At 40.6% G+C, this 26,843-nt stretch overlaps 1 protein-coding gene across 7 annotated transcripts in view; it reads left to right on the forward strand.

Moving 5' to 3' along the window:
- The first annotated feature begins 266 nt into the window (after positions 1-266).
- Positions 267-26,843, forward strand: part of WDR33 (WD repeat domain 33) — a 108,654-nt gene continuing 82,077 nt past the window's right edge. For 3 of the 7 annotated variants that reach the window (XR_003513269.1, XM_027554734.1, XM_027554723.1), the window contains exon 1: positions 274-439. The gene's annotated coding sequence lies outside the window, so the exon portion shown is untranslated. Of the gene's footprint in view, positions 440-26,843 lie in introns of all 7 variants that reach the window. The other 4 variants (XM_027554686.1, XM_027554713.1, XM_027554677.1 and 1 more) reach the window with 3 other exon arrangements.

The raw sequence follows: 26,843 nt of genomic DNA on the forward strand, positions 1-26,843 counted from the left end.
TTTCTCATTCAAATTTTCCAAAAAGGGGTATTTCTAAGAGGACCAGGGTTAGCTCACAGGGTGAAGAAAGTAAGGCGGCACCACCTCCCCTAGTTCCTTCTCCCCAAGGAGTGCGGACCTCCTCTCAGCCGGAACAAAGAAGTCGCTCCTAGAGGCCGCGTGAGGTTCCGGTCAGGCCCCGCCTCTCAGCTAAGCACATGCGCAGAGTCAGCCCTACGGAGCCCTTCGGCCCAGGCGCGCGTGACGTAGAAGCGTACGCCGGTGCGTGATGACACACGGACGTGCGCTCGGTGGCTCATAGGGGAAGATGGCGGCTGCTCTTTTGGAGGAGTGGGATTGAGAGGGGAGGAGGGAGGGGGCCCGACGGGAGAGACATTCCTGACTGTGAAGACGAACATATCGCTCGCCAGTCGTTAGGACCTCTGATCAGCGCCCGAGGGTGAGTGCGGCGGCGGCATGGGACCGCTCACCTGCAGCAGGCGGCCGCACTCCGCCATTTTCGTGCTCGGCCGTTGCGTGCTTTGGGGACCTCAGGGGTGCCTGTGGACGAGTTGGAAGAGCTGGGAGGATCGACCTCCCGAGGGCTCTTTGAGGCGGGTTTGGGCCTTACGGGAGGGGGCTAGCAGCTTGAGGCAGACCAGGAAGGGCGGACATGGTAAGGCTAAGGCCCTGACTTGGGACCTGTGGCGACGCGAAGACGTAGGTAGGGTAGGCCGCGGAAAACACTGAAGTTTGGAGGAGTGAAGCGCCTTAAAACTGAAATTGGGGGCGGGAGTGGAAGGGGTTGGGCCGAGAATTGAATGGTTTGAGTGGTTGGTTGAAGAGGTCATGGAAAGTTAGTTAATACGAAACCTGTAAAACGGCGAAGGTTTAGTTAGCCTCGTTTTTATCTTGACCTAAAGTCTGTAATTTTAACACGTATAAGTCCACAGCTAGATAGGCAAAAAACCCCTGCTCCTGCGGAATAGCTTTATTATTGTTTTGTTTGGTTTAGATCGTGCTCTCTGCAGGTGGCCGTTAGTAACTCCCTGCACATTTCTGATTTTGAGTTCTGGCAGTTAGATACTTAGGATCATAGAAGGCATTCTTTTTTTTTTTTTTTTGAGGAAATATAAAAACTGTTGATACATGCATGTAAACCCTTGTAATTGGTGGTCCTTCCGGAGAGAGGAGGCGGGTCGATAGGGAATTCAGTAGTTGGACATGTTTAAATCAAATCAGAAATGCATAGATTATTTCTAGAAAACCTGTCATGAATGATTTGAAGTATTTTCTACTCAGATGACATTATGTTGAGTGTTCCGGGAACTTTGGAAGACTAGAAAATGAACAAAAAGCCTGTGTAAAAGGAATACCTCTTACGAAGCCTGAATGGACTTTTTTAAAGTACCCTCTGGAGATCTAGCACACGCAGTATTTTTTGCCTGTGAAAGTGATGCAGAGGTAGACCTATTTAATTCAAACAAAAACTTTTAGTTAAACGTGTTCGTTGTTCCCCGATGGCATTTTTTCCCAGCTAATCTTAATTGCATTTGGCCTCTCTTATTACCATACAGTACTTTTGCACTTTTTAATTGGTTTCCTTGCCTAGAAGAAGACAAAATACTGTATCGATTAGTATTTATGTTGAGGCCTTACTTTCTGTATTTGGCCTTTTTTCTTGAAGTTTAGAGAAAATTTTTAACTTTTGGTATTTAGGGGAAGAATTTTAGTAGAAAGTTGGCCTTAAATCACAGTGCTTTAGGAAAAAGATAAATCCTTATCTCTGAAGTTGATGGCTTAACTTGTATTCTTTGGTTGGTGAAAAATATTAAAACGCAGATTTTACCCTGACCTAAGGCTTTAATTACACTTTTAGTAACCATTTAAGGTGCTTATTCAGAGCTCTGCATGCTAAGTAACAAGTTCTATATATTTTTCACACTACTTAGGGAAAAATGTTAATTGATGCTGAAACTATTTCATATTTCAGAATAAGAATGAAGAAAGTAAGGCAATGTAAAGTTTTATAACTGTCACAAATATTTTGACAAAGATATTAGTGAAAGCTTTTCACGTAAGAATCTGTTTATGTAATCCTTTTGAGGTTGCTTAGCAAAAAATAGGACTTTTAGATAAAGTAGTATTAATTAGAGCCCGAAGATTTGAAATCTTCGTTATCAAAGTATATTTAGTTGTCCAGCTCACCAGTTGTTTCAGTATTCCAGATTTGTTTTATAAGATTCCAAATTGTCCTAGTTTTCTGCCAAACATTATTCCAGGATTTTATTTGTGTTGTAACTTTTGCTTATAAGAGATTGTTTTTTTCTTTTAGATGAGTGGAAGTTTCTCTGAGACTCATATATGGCATTGTATTGGAAAATCTTTACATTACTCTCATCCTTTCTGGCCTTAGAACATTTTAGTATTTTCTGGTAGTGACTGACTTTATAATGTTTGTATAGTACCTTATAATCATAATTGAGTGCTTGTTATTTTCTAAGATCTAGGTAGTATTGGAAAGGCTATGGGTTTTAGCAGTAGGTAGACCTAGGTTTGAAGGTCTGTCTACTGGTTAGTCTCACCACTACCTAGTTTTTTACATTTGGGCACTTACATGCTGAACTTCAGTTTAAAAATGTTAGTTATAGTACTTATCTCCAAGGTAAAAAAAAAAAGAGTCTAGTACATAGTAAGCAGCAAATTTTGGCATTTTTCTTTTGTGACTTGAATTTGATGAAGTCCTTTTTTTTTAAAATTGAGATGTTAGTTTTAGGTGTACATATATACAATAATGCTTCACTGTTAGTATATATTGCAGAATAATCACCACAATAAGTCCATCACCATACAGTTATAATTTTTTTTTGTTATGAGAAATTTTAAGATCTACTCATTTAGAAAATTTAAATATGCAATATAGTGTTAACTGTAGTTGCTATGTTTAACTTACTTTAGAATTGGAAATTTGTATCTTTTGACCCCCTTCATCCATTTTGTCCATTTCTACCTTCCCCATTTTTAATTTTTTAAAAAATTAACTCAAATGTCTTTGTTGGAAACAAAGATTGGATCAACCTCATTCCTCTGGTAAAGTAAATACTCCCTTCCCTGTGTTATTAAAGAGTTTTGTGTATATCTCTTCTTAATGTGTTTGTAAAATTTACTTAATTATTTTTGGCTACTCTGGGCACGTGGGTTTTCTCTAGTTGTGGGCTCTAGGGTGCGCAGGCCTCAGTTGTGGCACAAGGGCTCAGTTGTCTCATGGCATGTAGCATCTTCTGGGACCAGGGATGGAACCTGGGTCCCCTGAATTGGCAGGCAGATTCCCAACCACTGGACCACCAGGGAAGTCCTATTTAATGTATTTTGATTGGAGCATAACTTCTCCACTACTTCGTCAGCTCTTAGAAGGCAGATGCCACAGGGCCTTATATATTTTGTGTGCTCATAAAGCCTAAAGCATTATAAAAATTGAGTGAATGATTTTTCTACAAAAATTCCCATCATGACTCTCCTGAGATCTGTATTTCACACAGACTGGGTTTATTTCTGCTCCTTTGCCCTTACTGGTGACCTGTTTGCCCATCCCCCTCCTTTCATACTGCATATCCTGTCCATTTCTCAAAGTCCAGCTATGTCTTGTCTCATTAGTGAGGTCTTCAGTGAATATATGTTTATTTTCAACTGTGCCTCTGGTTAACCTAAGGTCTGTGTGACTGCCGTCTATTACTTTAGCACCTGACACTGTGCCTTACCTTTTGAGCAGGTCCTTGGGTGTGTTGACAAACACACAGCTGTGCTTTAAGGCTGACTTTGTAATATAACCACCTGCTCTGTTTACTGTCCCACTTAGTAAGATACGGTTTAGGAGCAATTTCTCTTTATTTGTGTGTAGGGTATTCTGGTAACTTTTTTTTCTTTGTGTGTTGGGATAAATCGCAAACATCCAGAAAAGCTGAAAGAAGAATGCAGTGAACACCTATTGCCTTTCATTTAGATTTATCTGTTTCTAACATTTTGACCATTTTGCTTTAACTCTCAGCATACCTCTCCCCTCAACAACCAGTTGAAAGTAAATGCTGATATCATGCTATTTGTTCCCTGCTGCTGCTGCTAAGTCGCTTCAGTCGTGTCTGACTCTGCGACCCCATAGACGGTAGCCCACCAGGCTCCCCCGTCCCTGGGATTCTCCAGGCAAGAACACTGGAGTGGGTTGCCATTTCCTTCTCCAATGTATGAAAGTGAAAAGTGAAAGTGAAGTCGCTCAGTTCTGTCCGACCCTTAGCGACCCCATGGACTGCAGCCTACCAGGCTCCTCCGTCCATGGGATTTTCCCAGGCAAGAGTACTGGAGTGGGGTGCCATTGCCTTCTCTGTATTTGTTCCCTAAATACCTCTTTAAACTAATGCCATTTTTCTACACTTTATATATCGTTATTGCAAACTAGCCTCCGGCTGAATGCTTTAGTCAGTTAACGTTAACCCTGGGTCGGGAAGATCCCCTGGAGAAGGAAATGGCAGCCCACTCCAGTATTTTTGCCTGGAGAATCCCATGGACGGAGGAGCCTGGTGTCCATGGGGTCGCGAAGAGTTGGACACCTGAGCGACTTCACTTTCAATTAATGTTGTCTCTGGCATGGACTTTTTAAAGAATATGCCATATTTGGGATTTTCTGACTGAATGCTTAAAATGTCATTTAACTTATTTCTCTATTTTTAAATTTCCTATAAATTGAAAGATCTAGAGAGATTTAATTAAATTTGGGTCAGTATTTTTGGCACAAATACTTCCTAGATGGTAGTATGTAATTTACATTGCATTGCATCAGGAAAAACAGAATTCTGGTTCTCCTCTTTCTAGTGATCTATTAATAAGGTGGTGAGGACTTCCAGATGTTTGCCCCACTGTTTCCAATGCTAAATTTACTTGGTTGGTGTGGTGTCCATTGAATTTCTTCATTGAAAAGGTACATTTTCCCCTGTCACCTAATGGTTGATGATTTTTGGCCTAGTCATTTAATTTGGAGTTATAAAAATTGAATAAGTGAACTTTCTATAAAAATTCTCCTCACGGCTCTGTTATTTCTTGGCTGTTTTCTGTTAATAAAAAAAGTGCTTCCCCCTCCTTTATAGTTTTTAAAATTTTATTTACTTACGTTTTTTGATGATCTGGGTCTTTGTTGCTGTACGTGGACTTTTTCTAGTGTGGCAAGCAGGGGCTCCTTTCTAGTCGTGGTGCACAGGCTTCTCATTGCAGTGGCTTTTCTTGCAGAGCACGTGCTCTGGGCATGCGGGCTTCGATAGTTGCAGCCCTTGGGCTCAGTAGTTGCAGCTGGCAGGGAATTCCGCCTATTCCGTGTGTTTTTTCCTGAAACATCTGGAGTCCTTGATAGCCACTGTGCATCTTTCCCGTAAGAACACCATTCTCTTAAATACCCAGAATATTAATAGATTCTACCGACTGGAGTTTTGAGCAAGCTTTGGGAATTGGGGATGGACAGGGAAGCCTGGCAGTCCAGGGGAAGCCTGCAGCCCCCTGCAGTCCATGGGGTTGCAAAGAGCCGGACGCGACTGAGCGACTGAACTGAACTGTAACTAGGTACAGTATCTGATATTCAGATTTCATATTCCAGTTTCTCCAGTTGTCTCAATAGCATCCCTTACAGAGTTTTTTCCCTCTGTAATTTAGGTTCCAGTCTAGAATTGAACGTTGCATTTAATTGTCATGTTTCTTTAGTCTTTATAATTTTTTTAAACTTAAAAAAATTTATTCGTTTTTGACTCTGCTGGGTCTTCGTTGCTGAGTGAGCTTTTTTCTAGTTGGCGTCTCCTGGGCTCTAGAGCACAGGCTCAATAGTTGTGGCACATGGACTTAGTTGCTCTGAGGCATATGGGATCTTCCCAGATCAGGGATCAACCTGTGTCTCTTGCATTGGCAGGCAGATTTCTTTACCACTGAGCCACCAGGGAAGCCCTCTTTAGTCTTTGGTTGTTCAGTCGTTTCTATGGCCTTTCTTTCTTTAACGAGTAACTTTTATTTAAGAGTCTAGTCTACTAGTTTTGTTTTCTCCTGATTTTTGGAGTATTACTTTTTTATTTTTAATGTGTTAGTTGTAGCTGTTATTGTTTTCCATGCTTAAGTTGTTGCAGACTTGGCCAGCTTGAGTCCCTCTTTAAGCTGGTTCTTGTATCCCCACCCCCACCCCGTGGTTTTTTTTTTTTTTTGGTCATCCCACGTGACTTATTCCAAGATCAGGGATAGAAACCATGCCCCCTGCAGTGGAAGATCTGTATTCACCAGGGAATTCTCTCTTGTGTCCCTTTTGGCTGAACCTAATTAATCTTTGAGAGCTTTTTTCTTGTTTTTTTTAGCAAAACAAAATAACCCATATCTTTCTTTGTTTTCCTTTTTTGTTTTTTATGTTTTTCTATTTCTCCAAAAAGTCTTATTTTCTTTTGATAGAAAATGATATTTATAAATTTAAGATTTGGGTGCTTGGTAATATATATACTGTTATTAGAATGTCTGTGTTCTAGGCTTCCTTCATTGGACAGAGCTAGAAAATATGTTTTCAGAAACCATCTGTTTATATTAGTATTTTGAATTCCAATTTATTATTATTTTTTATTATTTATATAAATCTGTTTTACTTGGAGGCTAATTACTTTACAATATTGTATCGGTTTTGCCATACATTGACGTGAATCCTCCAGGGGTAGTTTAAAGTGAGCATTATTATTGGGATTTGTTACAAAGAAAGTAGATTCAACTGAGTGCAGTTGATTTCTTTTCAGTCCTTTTTCCTTAGACTGTATTCCACTGAAAATGAGCAGTTAGCGGACGTCCCCTGGTAGGCCAGTGGTTGAGAGTCCTTCCGCCAGTTCTGGGGACACTGGCTCAGTCCCCGGGCTGGAGAGATCCCACGTGCCGTGGGCAGCTAAGTCCGTGGGATCTAGACCCCGGGCTCGGCAACAAGAGAAGCCACTGCAGTGAGAAGCCTGCGCACCCCAGCCAAAGAGCAGCCCACCACTGCCCCCATCACTGCAACGAAAGAAAGCCTGCCTGCAGGAGCAGAGACCCAGCACAGCCGCCGCACCCCGCCAAAAAAGAACTGTGTTCAAAAGTTGCTTGAAATGACACCTTTTTGTTTATTTGATCAATTTGATTAGTTTTGACTATCAAGTCAGACTTTTTGCTTTTTGTTCATGATTGAGTGTGTTTTTTTCTTTACTTTTTAACATAGTAAATGTTTACGTGGCTTAAAACGTGATACAATATTGAAAGAGTATATAAATCTTGCTTCTGTTTCTAAGCTGTCTATTCCTTTCTCACCCATCCAAAGTATGGCGTGTTTATGTCTGCATCCTCATTTTCTCTTTCTTACAAAAGAGGCATACTGTAAACAACTTGTGAACTTTGTTTTTTCCTAGTAATTTTATTCATTTATTGGCCGTCCTGGGTCTTTTCTGCAGTCGTGGCCTGCAGGCGCTGCCTTCTGGTTGTAGCGCGTGGGCTTGTCGTTGCCGTGGCTGCTCGTGTTGCTGCGTCGTCTAAGACTTGGGGGCTTTAGTAGTGCAAGGGCTCAGTAGTTGTGATTCCCGGGCTCTAGAGCACAGCCTCAATAGTTGTGGCATATGGGCTTAGTTTGCTCTACGGCAACAGGATCGTCCCAGACCAGGGATCGAACTCGTGTCTTCTGCATTGGCAGGTGGATTCTTTACCACTGAACCACCAGGGAAGCTTGGGTAATTTGATTTTTGTTGTTGAGTTGTAGGAGTTCTTCATTTATTCTGAATATTAACCCCTGTTGGATTTGCAGACGTTTTCTTCCATTCTGTAGGTTGCCTTTTCACTCTGTTGATTGTGTCCTTTGCTGCACACAAGTGCTTAAGGTTGATTATATTTTCATTTGTGTGTGTGGGACCCTTATTTTTTCCTAACAGTGTATCCAAGAAATCATGCTATATCAGTTCAGTGCTCCCCCATCCCCCATGTGATTTATAGTAAGAAGTGTGTATTTGGTCTTTGTCAGGTTTCTGGCATAGAACTCCTAAAACTCTTGGAATTTTCTAAATGGTTAGAATGATAAAGGTGTTTTGATATTCATGACAAACCCCTGAAATCACACCTGAGTTTGTGTTAATGAGGTGACTTTTAGAAAGCACCTAGGGGTGAAGGGAACTTTGAGTCCCACCCTCTAGGAGAGGAGGGGGGCTGGAGGTTGAATTAATTGCCAGTTATTTAGTCAAACATGCCCAGTTTAGGAAGCCTTCATAAATACTCTGAAAGAACATGGCTCATGGTTCGGAGAGCTTCTGGATTGGTGACCACATGAAGATTCTCAAGAAGACTGGTGGGCTCTGAGAACTCTGAGACCCATCCTCCATACATTACCTTGTGCATCTCTTCTACCCGGCTTTTTCTGATTTCTGTTGTTTATAATAAAGAGGTAGCCTAGTAAGTAAAATGTTTGGTTGTTTTCACTTCTTGATTATAGCAAGTAATACCGCTATGAACATTCGTGTACAAGTTTTTGTGTGGATAATAATACTTTTTGTTCTCTTGGGAATGTACCTGCTAATGCTGAGTCGCTTCAGTCGTGTCCGACTCTTTGCGACCCCATAGACGGCAGCCCACCAGGCTCCCCCGTCCCTGGGATTCTCCAGGCAAGAACACTGGAGTGGGTTGCCATTTCCTTCTCCAATGCATGAAAGTGAGAAGTGAAAGTGAAGTCGCTCAGTCATGTCTGACCCTCAGCGACCCCATGGACTGCAGCCTTCCAGGCTCCTCCATCCATGGGATTTTCCAGGCAAGAGTACTGGAGTGGGGTGCCATTGCCTTCTCCGTGGGAATGTACCTAGGATTAGAATTATAATTATATCCTTAGAATTTAGGGAAGTTCTGAACTGGTTTCCTAAGAGGCTGCACTATTTTATATTCATTTCTACCAACAGTATATGAGGGTTCCAATTTCTCCACATTCTCACCAACCCTTGTCATTTTCTTCTTTTTGACTATAGTCACCTTAGTGGGTATGAAGTGTTTTCCCTTTGTGATTTGATTTGCATTTTCCTAATGATGCTTAGCATCTTTTCATGTGATTATTAACCGTTTGTTATCTGTAGAGAAGTAGCTATTGTCCATTTAAAATATTGGTTGTGTTTTTAATATTGAGCTGTGAGAGTTCTTTATATATTCTAAATGCCAGTCCCTTATCAGATACATGATTTGTAGGATTTTTTCCTAATGATGTGGATTGTCTTTTCATTTTCTTTTTTTCTTATACTTCTGTTTATTTTTGTCTGTTCTGGGTCTTGGATGCTGAGGTGGCTTTCTGTAGTTGCAGAAAGCGGGGTGGGGGGAGGCTCCTCTGGTTGCTGTCCTCAGGTTTCTCATTGTGGTGCCTTTTGTTGTGCAGCACAGGCTGTAGAGCGCACGGGTTTCAGTAGTTGCGCCTCCCAGGCTCTAGAGCACAGGCTCAGTAGTTGTGGTGCATGAGGTTAGTTGCTCCATCGCGTGTGTGATCCCTCTGAATCAGGGATCAAACCCGTGGCTCCTACATTGGGAGGCAAATTCTTTACCACTGAGCCACCAAGGAAGCCCTGTCTTTTCTCTTTAAAGATGGTTTTATTGAAGCACAAAAACATTGTAATTTTGATGATGTCCAGTTTGTCCATTTTTTCTTGGGTTGATTATGCTTTTGGTGTTGTATCTTAAAAAGGCTTCACCTAACCTGAGTCACAAATATATATATTTGCTGTATTTAGTGCAGTCAAGCAATTGATTTTTCCAATGAAAAATGTAGATTGTTGTCCATGAGTATGCCTAAGAAAATGAATTTGACTGTTTAGAAAGCTCTAGTGAGTTTGCCTTTGTGGTTATGTCATGCGAGTGTATGCTCCTTGGTTTTTGTCTCGCCACAGCAAAGATTTGGAGTGACGGACATTAAAGCCCCCTTGGCGTGTCACAGCTCTCGGGTCTTGGACGGACTGTGTTATAGCTCTCAGACAAATCAGCTCTATTTTATTTAGAAGAAAACAGGAAAATCCATCTTCAAGGTGTGAGGGCACGTGGATCCAAAGATGTGAAGAGAAGAGCGCCCAGGCGCGCAGGGGAGAGAGAGAGAGAGAGCCCTTTGGCTCCTCTTTTTATTGTTTTTTTCTTCCCCCTGGGCCTGCCCCATGCAAATTGGGCTTAGTCAGGAGTGCTCTTCTACCTGAAGTCCTCACTCTGGTCCTGGACCTTCCTTTGACCTTCCTCTGTTCTATTTTCGTGGGCTTTTCTCTTCCTTGTCTTTTAGCTTTTAGCCACTGCCATTTTGGACTCCTTTTCCCTATTCTAACTACCTAACAGTTAGAAATTAATAAGCTTTAGTTTTAGCTGTAATAAAAGCAATTTTACGTAACTATACTGAACCTTTATAAAGGGGAGATTCACATAAAAAATAAAGGACATGTGTTTCATTGGTGAAATATTTTTAAACTTTACTTTTTAACTCGGTAATTATAACCTTAATAACCACTGTATTTTTGAAATTCTGACTGATTAGTTTGAAGGGAAGGACCAAACTAAGACAGTATGTGTCATAAAGACACCACAAATGCCAGTGACTGAGGAACTAGTTAGGCTTGTAGGCCAGTGTGGGTAATAAAAGCAGAAGCAGAATCACTGTGCCAAAAGCAGGAGGCACCCAAAACCTCAAGCTTTTCATTTTATCTTGCTGTTGACAAATTTGAAATAGTCAGGACCATCTGCTTAGGATTCTGCCTTTGGTAATGATTGTGTATTTTGTTAAATGTTTTTACATTCAGTTTAGTTGTTAAGCTAAATTTAAAAATGAGATGAAGAGAAACTGGAAAATTCTCACCTGCTCTCTGTATAATCTTGAAATTTTAGAATTATTTTAACTTTAGAGGCCATAAGATCTAGACTCTTAAAAAAGCAGGATTGAAGAGATTGAATTTGTTCAAAGTCACACAGTATAAGAATGCAGGTCACTTGAATACCTGTGTAGTGTTTTTTCTCCACCTTAAAAAAACCCCGCAAAACCCATCAACATTTCAGTGTAACTTTGAAGAGCTTTTTTGTTCACTGTCTTTGTGAGAGAGCTAAAATTATAAGTTTGCATAGCCAGAAAAGTCTAAAATAGGAAGATCTTCCATCAGGAAATAAGTGATCATATTATTCTGTGGTCTTGAAGTTGTTATATCTAGCTTTGTTCAAAATTGATTACCACCTTGGACTTTGGTATACTTCTATTTTAGTAACAATGATTTCAGCCTTTAAATCTAGTATTTGACAGAATAGTTTTTGGTAGATATTTTAGAAATTAATTATATTATTTGGTCGTGCTGGGAAGCTTGTGGGATCTTAGTTTCCTGACCAGGGACTGAACCTGAGGTCTCTGCAGTAGAAGCGAAGAGTCCTGACCACTGGACCGCTGGGGAATTCCCTCTTGGTAGATATTTGTTATCCAAACATGCCACATCCCAAACGAGTAGCTAGGTTCCTCCCTCATATGTGTCACGTTCTCAAATTATAGTTTATAATATGAAGGAGTTTTTCTTTTTTCCGCCCACATTTTCTACCCACAGTGCTCATTTGCGGCTATGTTTTTTACAAGTTTCGTGCCCAGAATATTCATTTCCAGTTCATTGCCTGTGTTCATAACCCTACTTAGTAACTTCTTTTATAAGTTACTTTATCTTTATGCATTTGTTCATTCATACATTTACTTTTATACTGCATTCGTGCTAAGTCGCTTCAGTCATGTCCTGTAGCCTGCCATGCTCTTTTGTCTGTGGGATTCTCCAGGCAAGAATACTGGAGTGGGTTTCCATGTCCTTCTCCAGAGGATCTTCCCAACGCAGGGATCAAACCCACATCTCTTACGTCTCTTGCATTGGCAGGTGGATCCTTTACCACTAGCCTCATTGCCAAAAAAAGTGAAGACTATAAGAGGATATACAGTGATCTGTCTCTTCCCTGTGGCTGTCCTCCAAGCCTCTTTCATTTATCCAGTAACTAGAGTTATCAGTTCATTGTGAATTTTTTTTCCAGAGATAATTTGTGTTATATATATAGAAAATGTGAGGCTTCTCTGGTAGCTCAGCTGGTAAAGAAACTGCCTGCAATGCAGAAGACCCTGGTTCTATTCCTAGGTTGGGAAGATCCCCTGGAGAAGGAATAGGCCACCCACTTCAGTATTCATGGGCTTCCCTGGTGGCTCAGATGGTTAAGAATCTGCCTGCAGTGTGGGAGATCTGGGTTTGATCCCTGCGTTGAGGAGATCCCCTGGAGGAGGGCATAGCAACCGACTCTAGTATTCTTGCCTGGAGAATCCCCATGGACAGAGGATCCTGGTGGGCTACAGTCCCTGGGATCACAGAGTCAGACCTGGCTGAGGGACTAAGCACAGCACATAGCAAATGTATTTCCTACAGATGTGTGTGTGTTCCTTTTTTGTTGCTTTTCACATCCATGGTGGTAGTCTGTACACTGTTTTGTACTTCTTTTCACTTAATACATCTTGGAGATTCTAAATAGAACTACCTTCTTTATAATAGTTGCTTAATATGTATTGTATGGGTGTTTCATGTTAACTAGTTCTCTAATTAATAGACGTGGGTAGTTTCCAGTCTTTTGTTATTAAAAACAGTGCTCCATTGAATAACCTTATGGATATGTGTTGGCGCATGTGTGAACACATGTAGGGATAAACTCATGGAATGGAAGTGCTTGGTCAAAGAATGTGCACTGTCAGTGTGTGAATAGGGTGTTTTTTCTCACACCAGTCTGTCACTTCTACTGTCATAGTTTCTGCTTTCTTGAATGATGTGGCTTCCTAGTAAATGATGAGTCATTTTCAGCATGAATAACAAGGGGAATTTAAAATCACTAATTTGTCCCTTTTTGATAATTTTCATGTGATATATGTTCCAGGGATGATTTATCGTTACGTACAGTAGTGCTTTCTATACTTTTTGGACCCCATAGGAATCTGATAAAACTTACATATTTCTTCCTAGGAAAAAAAGTGAATATCCATATTAGAATTTTACCTGTAATTATGAGGTGGGAGGGTCATTGAAATCCTTTTTTCTTAAATTTAATTTAATTTATTTTTTTAACACTCAAATCATTTTGTGTTGGGGTTTAGTTCCAGTTCAGTCCCTCAGTTGTGTCCGACTCTTTGTGACCCCATGAACTGCAGCACGCCAGGCCTCCCTGTCCATTACCAACTCCTGGAGTCTACCCAAACCCGTGTCCTTTGAGTTGGTGATGCCATCCAGCTATCTCAGCCTCTGTCGTCCCCTTCTGCCCTCAGTCTTTCCCAGCATCAGGGTCTTTTCAAATGAATCAGCTCTTCGCATCAGGTGGCCAAAGTACTGGAGTTTCAGCTTCAACATCAGTCCTTCCAGTGAACACCCAGGACTGATCTCCTTTAGGATGGATTGGTTGGATCTCCTTGCAGTCCAAGGGACTGTCAAGAGTCTTCTCCAACACCACAGTTCAAATGCATCAATTCTTTGGCGCTCAGCTTTCTTCACAGTCCAGCTCTCACGTCCGTACACGACCACTGGAAAAACCATAGCCTGACTAGACGGACCTTTGTTGGCAAAGTAATGTCTCTTTGCTAGGTTGGTCATAACCTTCCTTCCAAGGAGTAAGCGTCTTTTAATTTCATGGCTGCGGTCACCATCTCATGTGATTTTAGAGCCCAAAAAAATAAAAGTCAGCCACCGTTTCCACTGCTTCTCCATCTATTTCCCATAAAGTGATGGGACCAGATGCCATGATCTTTGTTTTCTGAATGTTGAGCTTTAAGGCAAGTTTTTCACTCTCCTCTTTCACTTTCATCAAGAGGCTCTTTAGTTCTTCACTTTCTGCCATAAGGGTGGTGTCATCTGCGTATCTGAGGTTATTGATATTTTCCCCTGGCAGTCTTGATTCCAGCTTGTGCTTCTTCCAGTCCAGCGTTTCTCATAATGTACTCTGCGTAGAAGTTGAATAAGCAGGGTGACGATATACAGTCTTGACATACTCCTTTTCCTATTTGGAACCAGTTGTCCTAACTGTTGCTTCTTGACCTGCATACAGATTTCTCAGGAGGTAGGTCAGGTGGTCTGGTATTCCCATCTCTTGAAGAATTTTCCACAGTTTGTTGTGATCCACACAGTCAAAGGCTTTGGCATAGTCAATAAAGCAGAAATAGATGTTTTTCTGGAACTCTCTTGCTTTTTTGACGATCCAGCGGATGTTGGCAATTTGATCTCTGGTTCCTCTGCCTTTTCTATAACCACTTGAACATCTGGAAGGTCATGGTTCACGTACTGCTGAAGCCTGGCTTGGAGAATTACTTAACTAGCATAACATGCCAAAAATGTTGCTTTTTTCTTTCATCTTCAGTTTTAAAATAGCTACACAAAAATGCATGTTTAAAATGTTGCTTTTTTCTTTCATCTTCAATATTAAAATAGCTACACAAAAATTCACCAGTGTTGATTTTTTTTAAATGCACGTTGATATGACAGCTGTCACAATACAGTCTTAACAAGACTGTTTTCAATGAAGTTAAAGACAGCTAAATGATCCTAGAGATAGCTTATGGAAAAAACTGAATGAGTTTCTTGGCCAGCCCAATATTTATTACCATTTTTAGTGTGCCAGGTTGTATGCTAGACACTGGAATACAGAGATTAAAAAATGTTCAGTTCTTGCCTAAAAGGAATTTATATTTTAAATAGGCAGACATACAGGTTTTACCAGTATAATGTATGCTTTTCCATGATTATGGCATAGTATACTTTGGAAATGCAGACTGCTGAATAAATTTAAGTGTAATAAATAAGCATAAGTTTACAAAAGTAATTGAGAGCATTGGTATAGAAATACACCAGCAAAGGATGTGAGAGTATTTGGCAGACTTAGAGATTTCAGAATAGCATTGAAAAAAGTGAAAGGAAAAAGCTCCACTCCTAGCTGCTTCCATAGATCTCCTTGTCCATTGTGGACAACTTGGAAAAACTCAAGGTGTAAAGAAGACAACAGAATTTTACCATGAGTCCATGCTCTGTTATCTTCGTTATGTGTTCCTTCTCATTTTTTGGCTTTTGAGGAAAAGTGTACAGTTCTTTTAAAATAATTGCAATTGTTTCACAGTCTGAATTTTCCACTTAATATTAGATCATGTGCAATTTTTTAAAATATTTCAAGTATTTTAATGGTTATCTAAAATTTCATAATATAGATATGCAGAAGTATTGATAACTCAGGTTGCTTACTGTGCTTGTGAACTGAACTGAAAAACTTTGTTGTAAGACAGAATTTCTTAGTTGGCTACGTGAATCCCTATTAAATCATAGAATGGTTCTCTGAAATTTATAAATATATAAAGGTACTCCTGGCACAGCTAGGTGCAGCATGCTTTAAAAATTGCAGAAGCTTTCTTGCATTTCAGATAGAAGATATAAGTCATTCTGTGCTTTACAAATTTTAACTATTGGGTAATATTAATGGTTCTTAATACTATTCCTTCATTTTCAAAATTAAGGGAAAAAAGACCCAGAAGTATCACAGATTTCTTCAGGGTAGGAGAGCCTTAAATAGAGTCCTATCTTCTCCACTTGGTTGTTGTTTGCACTCTAATGATACAGTATGCCCTTCCCCCAAGGCTTAGGGGTTCTAGGGAGGAGTTGTGAAAAGCATTACAGTGGTACAGCTTTGCTGTATATTTTTTTTTTAATTTCATTTGCTTATTTTTGGCTGCGCTGGGTCTTTGTTGCTGTGTGTGGGTTTTCTCTAGTTCTAGCGAGTGGAGGCTACCCTAGTTGTGGTGTGCACGCTTCTCATTGCAGTGGATTTCTTTTGTTGCCGAGCACAGACTTCAGGGTGTGTGGGTTTCAGTAGTTGCTGTGCGTTGGCTCAGTAGTTGTCATATTGGGTCTTTCATTCAGGCTCATGGACTCTAGTTGTGACACTTTCGGGCTTAATTGCCCTGCAGCATGTGAGATCTTAGTTCCCCATTTAGGAATTGAACCTACGTGTCCCCTGCATTGGAAGGCAGATGGTTAACCACTGGACTATCAGGGAAGTCCTTCTTGAACTTACTTTTAAGATGTAGCTTGAAGAAAGGGATCTACAGTTGAAGGAGTTTTATAAAAAATGAGAATTTCCTGGTAATCCAGTGATTAGGTTTCTGTGCTTTCACTGCTGAGGGGCCAGGTTCAGTTCTTGGAGAGAAAAAGATAATGAGAACGTCCTTGAGAACATCTTTGAATTCTTTGTCTTATTCAGTCTTCTGTTTTTCACTTGTGAATAGTAGGTGCTGCCAACTCCAGTTGATTCTTGTTATTCATAGCACTGGCAGGTCTGGGAAGTCTCTTGTGGGGTCACTGGTCTTTTCTCCTGGGTCCTGGTGCGCACAAGGTTCTGTCTGTGCTCTCCAAGAGTCTGTTTCCCCAGTCCTGTGTATGTTCTGGTGGCTCTGTGGTGTGGTTAATGGCGACCTCCTCCAAGAGGGCTTATGCCATACCCAGGTCTACTTTACCCAGAGCCCCTGCCCCTGCAGCAGTCCACTGCTGACCCGTAGCTCCACAGGAGACACTCAGACACAGTTCTGTCTCAGTCGCTGTGGGGTCTCTGGGTCCTGGTGCGCACAGTTTGAGCCCTCTGAGCATCTCTGGGGGATATAGGGTTTGAGTTTAAACACGATTTTGCCCCTCCTACCATCTTGCTGGGGCTTCTTTGTCCTTGGATGTGGGGTATCTCCTAAAAGTTGTTCCAGCTCCTGCCGTCTTGCTGGGGCTTCTCTGCCCTTGGAGGTGGGAAATCTCCTCACAGTCGCTCCAGCGGTGCACTGTAAAGAGCAATATTGCTGTAAAGAGCAGTATTGCATAGGAACCTGGAATGTTAGATCCAGGAATCGAGGCAAATTGAAAGTGGTCAAACAGGAGATGGCAAGAGTGGACATCAACATTTTAGAATCAGTGAACTAAAGTGGACTGAAATGGGTGAATTTAACTCAGATGACCATTGTATCTACTACTGTGGGCAAGAATCCATTAGAAGAAATGGAGTAGCCATCATAGTCAACAAAAGAGTCTGAAGTGCAGTACTTGGATGCATTCTCAAAAACAACAGAATGATCTCTGTTTGCTTCCAAGGCAAACTGTTTAATATCATAGTAATCCAAGTCTGTGCCCTGACCAGTAATGCTGAAGAAGCTGAAGTTGAATGGTTCTATGAAGACCTACAAGACTTTCTAGAACTAACACCCAAAAAAGATGTCCTTTTCATTATAGGGGACTGGAATGCAAAAGTAGGAAGTCAAGAGTTACCTGGAGTAACAGGCAAATTTGGCCTTGCAGTGAAGAATGAAGCAGGGCAAAGGCTAACAGAGTTTTGCCAAGAGAACGCACTGGTCATAGCCAACACCCTCTTTTAACAACACAAGAGAAGACTCTACACATGGACATTACCAGATGGTCAATACCGAAATCTGATTGATTATATTCTTTGCAGCTGAAGATGGAGAAGCTCTATACAGTCAGCAAAAAGAAGACTGGGAGCTGACTGTGGCTCAGATCATGAACTCCTTATTGCCAAATTCAGACTTAAATTGAACAAAGTAGGGAAAACCACTAGACTATTCAGGTATGACCTAAATCAAATCCATTACAATTATACAGTGGAAGTGAGAAATAGATTCAAGGGATTAGATCTGATAAACAAGAGTGCCTGAAGAACTATGGATGGAGGTTCAATGACACTGTACAGGAGGCAGTGATCAAGACCATCCCCAAGAAAAAGAAATGCAAAAAGGCAAGATGGTTGTCTCAGGAAGCCTTACAAATACCTATGAAAACAAGAGAAGCAAAAGGCAAAGGAGAAAAGGAAAGATACACCCATTTGAATGCAGAGTTGCAGAGAATGGCAAGGAGAGATAAGAAAGCCTTCCTCAGTGATCAGTGCAAAGAAATAGAGGAAAACAATAGAATGGGAAAGACTAGAGATGGAACTTTTCATGCAGAGATAGCACAATAAAGGACAGAAATGATATGGACCTAACAGAAGCAGAAGATCTTAAGAAGAGGTGGCAAGAATACACAGAACTGTACAAAAAAGATCTTCATGACCCAGATAATCACGATGTGTGGATCACTCACCTAGAGCCAGACATCCTGGAATGTGAAGTCAAGTGGGCCTTAGGAAACATCACTAGGAACAAAGCTAGTGAAGGTGATGGAATTCCAGTTGAGCTATTTCAAATCCTGAAAGATGATGCTGTGAAAGTGCTGCACTCAGTATGCCAGCAAATTTGGAAAACTCAGCAGTGGCCACAGGACTGGAACAGTTCAGTTTTCATTCCAATCCCAAAGAAAGGGAATGCAAAGAATGTTCAAACTACTGCACAATTGCACGCATGTCACACGCTAGCAAAGTGATGCTCAAAATTCTCCAAGGCAGGCTTCAACACTACATGAACCATGAACTTCCAGATGTTCAAGCTGGTTTTAGAAAAGATAGAGGAACCAGAGATCAAATTGCCAACATCCGCTGGATTATCGAAAAAGCAAGAGAGTTTCAGAAAAACATCTGCTTCATTGACTGCACCAAAGCCTTTGACTGTGTGGATCACAATAAACGCTGGAAAATTGTTCAAGAGATGGGAATACCAGACCACCTGACCTACCTCCTGAGAAATCTGTATGCAGGTCAAGAAGCAACTGTTAGAACTGGACATGGAAGAACAGACTGGTTCCAAATTGGGTAAGGAGTATATCAAGGCTGTATATTGTCACCCTGCTTATTTAATTTTTATGCAGAGTGCATCATGAGAAATGCTGGGCTGGATGAAGCACAAGCTGAAATCAAGATTGCCGGGAGAAATATCAATAGCTTCCGATATGCAGATGACACCACCCTTATGGCAGAAAGCAAAGAAAATCTGAAGAGCCTCTTGATGAAAGTGAAAGAGGAGAGTGAAAAAGTTGGCTTAAAACTCAACATTCAGAAAACTAAGATCATGGCATCTGGTCCCATCTCTTCAGGGTAAATAGGGAAACAGACTTAATTTTGGGGGGCTCCAGAATCACTGCACATGGTGACTGCAGCCATGAAATTAAAAGATGCTTACTCCTTGGAAGAAAAGTTATGAGCAACTAGACAGCATATTAAAAAGCAGAGACATTTATTTGCCAACAAAGGTCCGTCTAGTCAAAGCTATAGTTTTTCCAGTGGTCATGTATGGATGTGAGAGTTGGATTCCGAAGAAAGCTGAGCACTGAAGAATTGATGCTTTTGAACTGTGGTGTTGGAGAAGACTCTTGAGAGTCCCTTGGACTGCAGTGAGATCCAGCCAGTCCATGCCAAAGGAAATCAGTCCTGAATATTCATTGGAAGGACTGAGGCTGAAGCTGAAACTCCAGTAACTTTGGCCACATGATGCGAAGAACTGACTCAGTTGAAAAGACCCTGATGCTGAGAAAGATTGAAGATGGGAGGAGAAGGGGACAACAGAGGATGAGATGGTTGGATGGCATCACCGACTCAATGGACATGAGTTTGAGTGAACTCCGGGAGTTGGTGATGGACAGGGAAGCCTCACATGCTGCAGTCCATGGGGTTGCGAAATGTACTCGAATGAGTGACTGAACTGAACTGAACTAATTCATCAAAGTTATGTTCTATGAAGTTTCCACAAACACTGGACTGGCAAATACTGTGCCATTGGTCCTCGGAACTTTAGATTCCTGTGAGCCTGTGTGACACTAGTTCAATCAGTCTACCAAAGCATATCCTTAGTTTATATGTGCTTCTGTTTAAAGATACCTTGTGCTGTACTCAGTCATGTCCAACTCTCTTCAATCCCCTGGACTGTAGCCTGCTAGGGATCCCTGCTAGGGAAAATCCCTTGCCAGGATTTTCCAGGCAAGAATACTAGAGTGGGTTGCCATTCCTTTCTCTAGGGGATGTTCCCAGACCCAAGGATTGAACCCAGGTCGCCTGCTTTGCAGGCAGATTCTTAAGCAATGAGCCACGTGGGAAGCCCTTAAAGATAACCTTAGTTATTAATATGTTAGGTTGGTACAAAAGTAATTCTGGTTTCAGACACTGAATTTTAAATCCTTATAACTAGACTCAAACACATCTTTATTAATCAAAATAGAAACACATTATAGTCAACACATTTTTGCCAGTGAGAAATAAGTTTATTCCTGTAGCATAAAGATCCATGCTTTGGGGTTTGATGAACTCTTGGGACGCGTTTTCTGCCTCCCTCTGGTTGTGGAAGCATTTTCCCTGCAAAAAGTTGTCGAGATGCTTGAAGAAATAAATGATGGTTGGCAAGAGGTCATGACAACTCCTGACCAGACATCACACAACCAGTGCTTCCAAAGCTGAACAAATTGGGCTGTGAAGTTTTGTCTCATCAGCCATTTTCTCCTGACCTCTTGCCAACCAACTGTAACCATAGTTAATAGAATTATTTTACCTCAGTAATGTGCATACGCATGGTAAGTCGCTTTGGTTATGTCTGACTCTTTGAGATGCTATGAACTGTAGCCTTCCAGGCTCCTCTGCCTCTGGGATTCTCCAGGCAGGAATACTGGAATGGGTTGCCATTCCCTCCTCCAGAGGATCTTCCAGACCCAGGGATTGAACCTTAGTCTCTTAATATGTCTCCTGCATTGGCAGGTGGGTTTTTTTACCACTAGCACCACCTGGGAAGCCCACCTCAATGATAATCTTTATCATATTTCAAAATAACTGTCTCTATATGGGACATTATTTCAATCTTTACTGACTCATAGGCATATGAAGGTGGAGAAGGCAATGGCACCCCACTCCAGTACTCTTGCCTGGAAAATCCCATGGGCGGAGGAGCCTGGTAGGCTGCAGTCCATGGGGTTGCTAGGAGTTGGACACGACTGAGCGACTTGACTTTCACTTTTCACTTTCATGCATTGGAGAAGGAAATGGCAACCCACTTCAGTATTCTTGCCTGGAGGATCCCAGGGACGGGGGAGCCTGGTCGGCTGGCGTCTATGGGGTCGCACAGAGTCGGACACGACTGACTCTGTGCAGGCATATGAAGGAGTGCCAGCTTCTGCCTCTTCTTTGTTCTCTTCTTTCAAAGTAGATGGCATTATTTAATGTGTTTAATGCAGGAGAATTAACACTTTACAAACATACACAGTTAAGGTTAAAGTAATTGACTAGGGAGCTTGCATACTCAATTCAAAATTTAATGTATTTTCCTCCATAAATACTTAATTTGTCATACATAATTGTCATGAGACAGCAATTAGGTTTTCAAAAACCATATTTAGGGATACATTCATAGGACTGATTAGATGGTCCAAGTGAAATGGTTATAGATACAGAGACAGTGGCATCTCACAATAGTCATTTATATATCAAACTGTATTTTCTGAAATGTACAAAAACTCTGAAGTTTGCAGAAAGGCTGAATTCTTCAAACTAATTATGCCTTCTCCAGCTAAGACACTCTTCTCTTGGCAAGAGCCAGCTGAAACTTACCCATGAAGGTAAAGTACGTGATGCTAAACTTTTCTTCTAAGCTTAGATTTGAACTGCTTAAAAAATGGTGCCCCAAAAACCAGCTTGGTCTTTTTCTACATTTTTGCTATCTTAAGTAAATCATGTCATATTTAATGGAACATTTAGGAAGTTGTTAAAAACATTTGCAAAGCCTTCTGTAATATGGAAAACTCTTAACCTGTAATTTTTAAGGGGGAGAAAGTAAATAATTTAGGTATAATCCATGATTCACGTACAATTAACAAGCAACAATGGGGCTATATAGTTGTCTCTAAGTCTCATTGAAGGATTGGTTAGAGGCATAGTGTTTGCATAACCTACAGACATCCTCCCCTATATTTTAAATCATCTCTAGATGACTTATACAGAATGTAAATGCTATATGAATAGTTGTAAATGCAAGAACAATGTTTTAGAAATAGTTCCTACTATGTGGCAATTTCAAGTTTTTTGAAACTTTCAAGAATTAAAAAAAGTTTTTTCCCCATCCACACTTGGTTGAATCTGGGGGTATAGAACTTACGGATTTACTTCCTCTCTCCTTACTTTCTCCTTTTCTCCCAGATTTCTATCATCACCCTATATTGTTTTACAGTGGATCAAGGTTTAAAAATATGTAAATTGTTGATAAGAAATGCAGATTTGGGTTGGGCTTCCCTTGTGGCTCAGCTGGTAAAGAATCTGCCTGCAATGCTCCCCCATTCAAACCCGAACCTGGGTTTGATCCCTGGGTTGGGAAGATCCCCTGGAGAAGTGAAAGGCTACCTACTCCAGTATTCTGGCCTGGAGAATTCCATGGACTGTATAGTCCATGGGGTCGCAAAGAGTTGGACATGACTGGGTGACTTTCACTTTCATTGCAGGTTTGGGTTACAGTATGTATTAACATATCATTAGTGTCTGTATTAATTTGACACTAAGATGAAACAGGATCTTCAAGTGCCTTCTAATAGTCATTCAGTTCAGTTCAGTTCCATTGCTCAGTCGTGTCCGACTTTTTGCAACCCCATAAATCGCAGCACGCCAGGCCTCCCTGTCCATCACCAACTCCCAGAGTTCACTCAAACTCATGTCCATCAAGTCAGTGATGCCATCCAGCCATCTCATCCTCTATCGTCCCCTTCTCCTCCTGCCCCCAATCCCTCCCAGCATCAGGGTCTTTTCCAATGAGTCAGCTCTTTGCATGAGGTGGCCAAAGTATTGGAGTTTCAGCTTCAGCATCAGTCCTTCCAATGAACACCCAGGACTGATCTCCTTTAGGATGGACTGGTTGGATCCCCTTGCAGTCCAAGGGACTCTCAAGAGTCTTCTCCAACACCACAGTTCAAAAGCATCAATTCTTCAGCACTCAGCCTTCTTCACAGTCCAACTCTCACATCCATACATGACCACTGGAAAAACCATAGCCTTGACTAGACGGACCTTTGTTGGCAAAGTAATGTCTCTGCTTTTGAATATGCTATCTAGGTTGGTCATAACTTTCCTTCCGTGGAGTAAGCGTCTTTTAATTTCATGGCTGCAATCATCATCTGCAGTGATTTTGGAGCCCCAAAAAATAAAGTCTGCCACTGTTTCCACTGTTTCCCCATCTGTTTCCCATAGGGCGAGGTTAAATTGTGCTACGTATTGCAGCATGGTTTTCATTTATTTGTTTAGTTTTTCTTTTTTCCTGAACTCTGAAAGATACAGACTTTTAAAATTTCAGTGTTCATCATCTATAGAAATAAAGAAATTTTCTTAAATGATTATAATGGTGTTATCAGACAAAAATTAGGAATAATTACCTCATTATCTAATTCTTACTCTAATTTAATAAGGTCTGTTTACCAAATTTGCCTAATTGAATTGTATCAGTTGAATAAATTATCTTATATAACTGTTTGGCACTTAAAAAGCTGAAGTATAATTGATATAACATTTTATTATTTTCAAGTGTTCAACATAATGATTTCATATATGTTTACAGTGCAGAATTATCACCACAATAAGTCTGATTAACATCTTTTACCTTATTTAGTCACAAGTTATTTTTCTTTTGATGAGAACTTTTAAGGTCTGTTCTCTCAGCAGCTTTCAAGTATGCAATATAGGATTATTAACTGCTGCCGCAGTGTTGTTCATTACATTCCCATGACGTTTATAACTGAGAGTTTGTACCTTTTGACCTCTTCACTCATTTCACCTACTTTGCACTCCCTCCCTCTGGAAACCACCAATGTATTTTCTGCATGAGTTCTGTTTTTTGTTTGTATTTTAGATTGCACATATAAGTGAGATCATATATTATTTGTCTTTGTCTGACTTATTTCAATTAGCATGATGCCCTGAGGGTTCATCCATGGTGTCACAAGTGGCAAGATTTCATTCTTTTTAGTGATTGAGAATAATACTGTGATACATAATATGTGTGTGTCTATAGACACATTGTTTCTGTATCTGGCTATAATAAATAATGTTGCAGTTAATGAGGGTGCATATATCTTTCTCAGTTAATATTTTTGTTTTTTTTGGGTAAATACCCAGAAGTGGGATTGCTGGATCGTATGGTAGTTCTGTTTTTAATTTTGAGGGGAACCTCCATACCATTTTGTAGCTTACTTACCTTGTAGTGATAATCATCAATCTCCAGCGGCTTTTCTAATTAGTATCTTACAGTTTGGGAATAGAAAGAATTGCTTAAGCACATAGGAAAGGACAACTTTTTTTGAAAGTTGTACTTCCTATTTTAAGTTAATTTTGGTTACAGATGTTTCAGGTAAACTCTAGATATTAGACTTGTGCCTTATTCATTTAAAATAATGTTGTAATGAAGCTGATTGTCAGGTCTCTAGAAGTCCTGTATTGGACAGAATTCTTCATCTGGAGGGACTAGTTCCGTACATGGCATGCATGTTGTTTTTCAGTCTTACAGAGCTTCCAGCTAAGAACTATCTCAGGTTTTCTATTGAAAACTCAATCCAATAGAGAGTTCACAACTGAATTTATATTTCTGTCACATAAATTGATACCATCCAGTCATTAAACGAGATTTAGTTAGACTTCTTTTGTTTTAGAAAGATTATGTTGTTGTTCAGTTGCTAAGTCATGTCCAACTCTGTTCGACTCTATGGACTGCAGCACGCTAGGCTCCCCGTCCTTCACTATCTCCTGGAGTTTGCTCTAACTCATGTCCATTGAGTCGGTGACATACATACCATATACTGGAATGGAAAAATATTAAAAAAAAAAAAATGAATTGTCTTCTGCTTCCCAAGTTGAATGAGGGTGGAATTTAAAAAAAAATAGACGTATATGTTTATTTTTTGGCTCTGGTGGATCTTTGTTGCTGCATGTGGGCTTTCTGTAGTTACGGTGCTGCTGTTTGTTGCCGAGTTGTGGTGGCTTCTCCTTGAGCACAGACTCTGGATGTATGGGCATCAGTAGCTGCAGTACATGGGCTCAGTAGTTGTGGTGCATGGGCTTTGTGGCTCCTTAATATATGGAATCTTCCGGGACTGGGGATCAAACTGATGTCCCTTGCATTACAAGGCAGATTCTTATCCACTAGGGAAGCCCTTAAATTGAATTTTTAATGTACCAAATCATTATATATTTAACTGTGAAAGAAACTTCATTTGCTTTTGGGGTGATACATATATAGTCTAAAATTCAAAAGGTGTTAACTGAATTTCTTTTTTTCTAAAAATTTGATTTATAAATTGTGTTAATTTCAGATTCACAACATGGTGATTCAATTTTTTTCTTAGATTATATTCCATTATAGGTTATTACAAGATCCTGGGTATTCCCTGAGCTTTACAGTAATCCTTGTTGCTTATCTACTTTATGTACAGTAGTTCTTAAAATTTTTTTTAAATTGTTTTTGGCTGAGATGAGCCTTTGCTGCTGCACTTGGGCTTTCTCTGGTTGCAGTGTTTGGACTTCTCACTGTGGTGGCTTTTCTTGTTGCAGAGCATGTGCTCTTGGGCACGTGGGCTTCTGTAGTTGTGGTGTATGGGCTTAGTTGCCCAGCAGCACGTGGAATCTTCCCAGACCAGGTATTGAACCTATGTTACCTGCATTGGCAGGTGGATTTTTTTACCATGGGATCATCAGGGGAGTCCTGTATAGTAGTTTGGATTTGTTAATCCTGTACTCTTAACTTGTCCCTTCACCCTTCCCTTTGATAACCATAACTTTGATAACCATAAGTTTGATTTTTACATCTGTTTCCATTTTGTATATAGATTCACTTGTATTATTTTTTAGACTGCACCTATAAGTTTATCATATAGAATTTGTCTTTCTGCCTGACTTATTTCACTAAGGCTGATATTTTCCAGGTCTGTCCATGTTGCTACAACATGTTTCCTTCTTTTTTTATGATTGGGTAATCTGTCACATTTTCTTAAGCCAGTTGTCTGTTGATGGGCACTTGAGTTGAGTCCATGTCTTGGCTGTAGTGCTGCTGCGAATGTTGGGGTACAGGTATCTTTTTAAAATTTTTTCCAGATGTATATATACCTGAGTGGAGTTGCTGGATCATATGGTGACGATGTCTTTAGTTTTTAAAGGAACCTCCAAACTGTTTTCTACAGTCACTGCACCAGTTTCATTCCCATCAGCAGTGTGTGTATGCTGCTGCTGCTAAGTCTCTTCAGTCGTGTCTGACTCTGTGAGACCCCAGAGACGGCAGACCACCAGGCTCCCCCATCTCTGGGATTATCCAGGCAAGAACATTGGAGTGAGTTGCCATTTCCTTCTCCAATGCATGAAAGTGAAAAGTGAAAGTGAAGTCGCTCAGTCGTGTTCAACTCCTAGCGACCTCATGGACTGCAGCCTACCAGGCTCCTCCGTCCATGGGATTTTCCAGGCAAGAGTACTGGAGTGGGGTGCCATTGGCTTCTCCAGTGTGTGTATGAGGGATCCCTTTTTTCCACACACTCTTCCAGCAATTTTTATTTGTAGACTTTTTGATGTTGGCCATTCTTACTGGTATGAGGTGATACCTCATTGTGGTTTTGATGTGTATTTCTCCAATAATTGCTGATGTTGAGCATCTTTTCATGTGCCTGTTGACCATATACATCTTCTTTGGAGAAGTGTCTGTTTAGATCTGCTCAGTATTTGGATGGGATGGGTTGTTTGATACTGAATTGTATAAGCTGTTTGGAAATTAATCCCTTGTTAGTTGTATCAGTTATAAATCTTTTTTCCCATTCCTAGGTTGTTGTTTTGCTTTATGATTTCCTTTGCTGTGCAAAACCTTTAAGTTTGATTAGAGTCCTGTGTGGGTTTTTTTTTTTTTTTTTTTT

This window comes from Bos indicus x Bos taurus, chromosome 2, assembly GCF_003369695.1.
Source record: "Bos indicus x Bos taurus breed Angus x Brahman F1 hybrid chromosome 2, Bos_hybrid_MaternalHap_v2.0, whole genome shotgun sequence".
In the NCBI taxonomy this organism is placed as follows: Eukaryota; Metazoa; Chordata; class Mammalia; order Artiodactyla; family Bovidae; genus Bos; species Bos indicus x Bos taurus.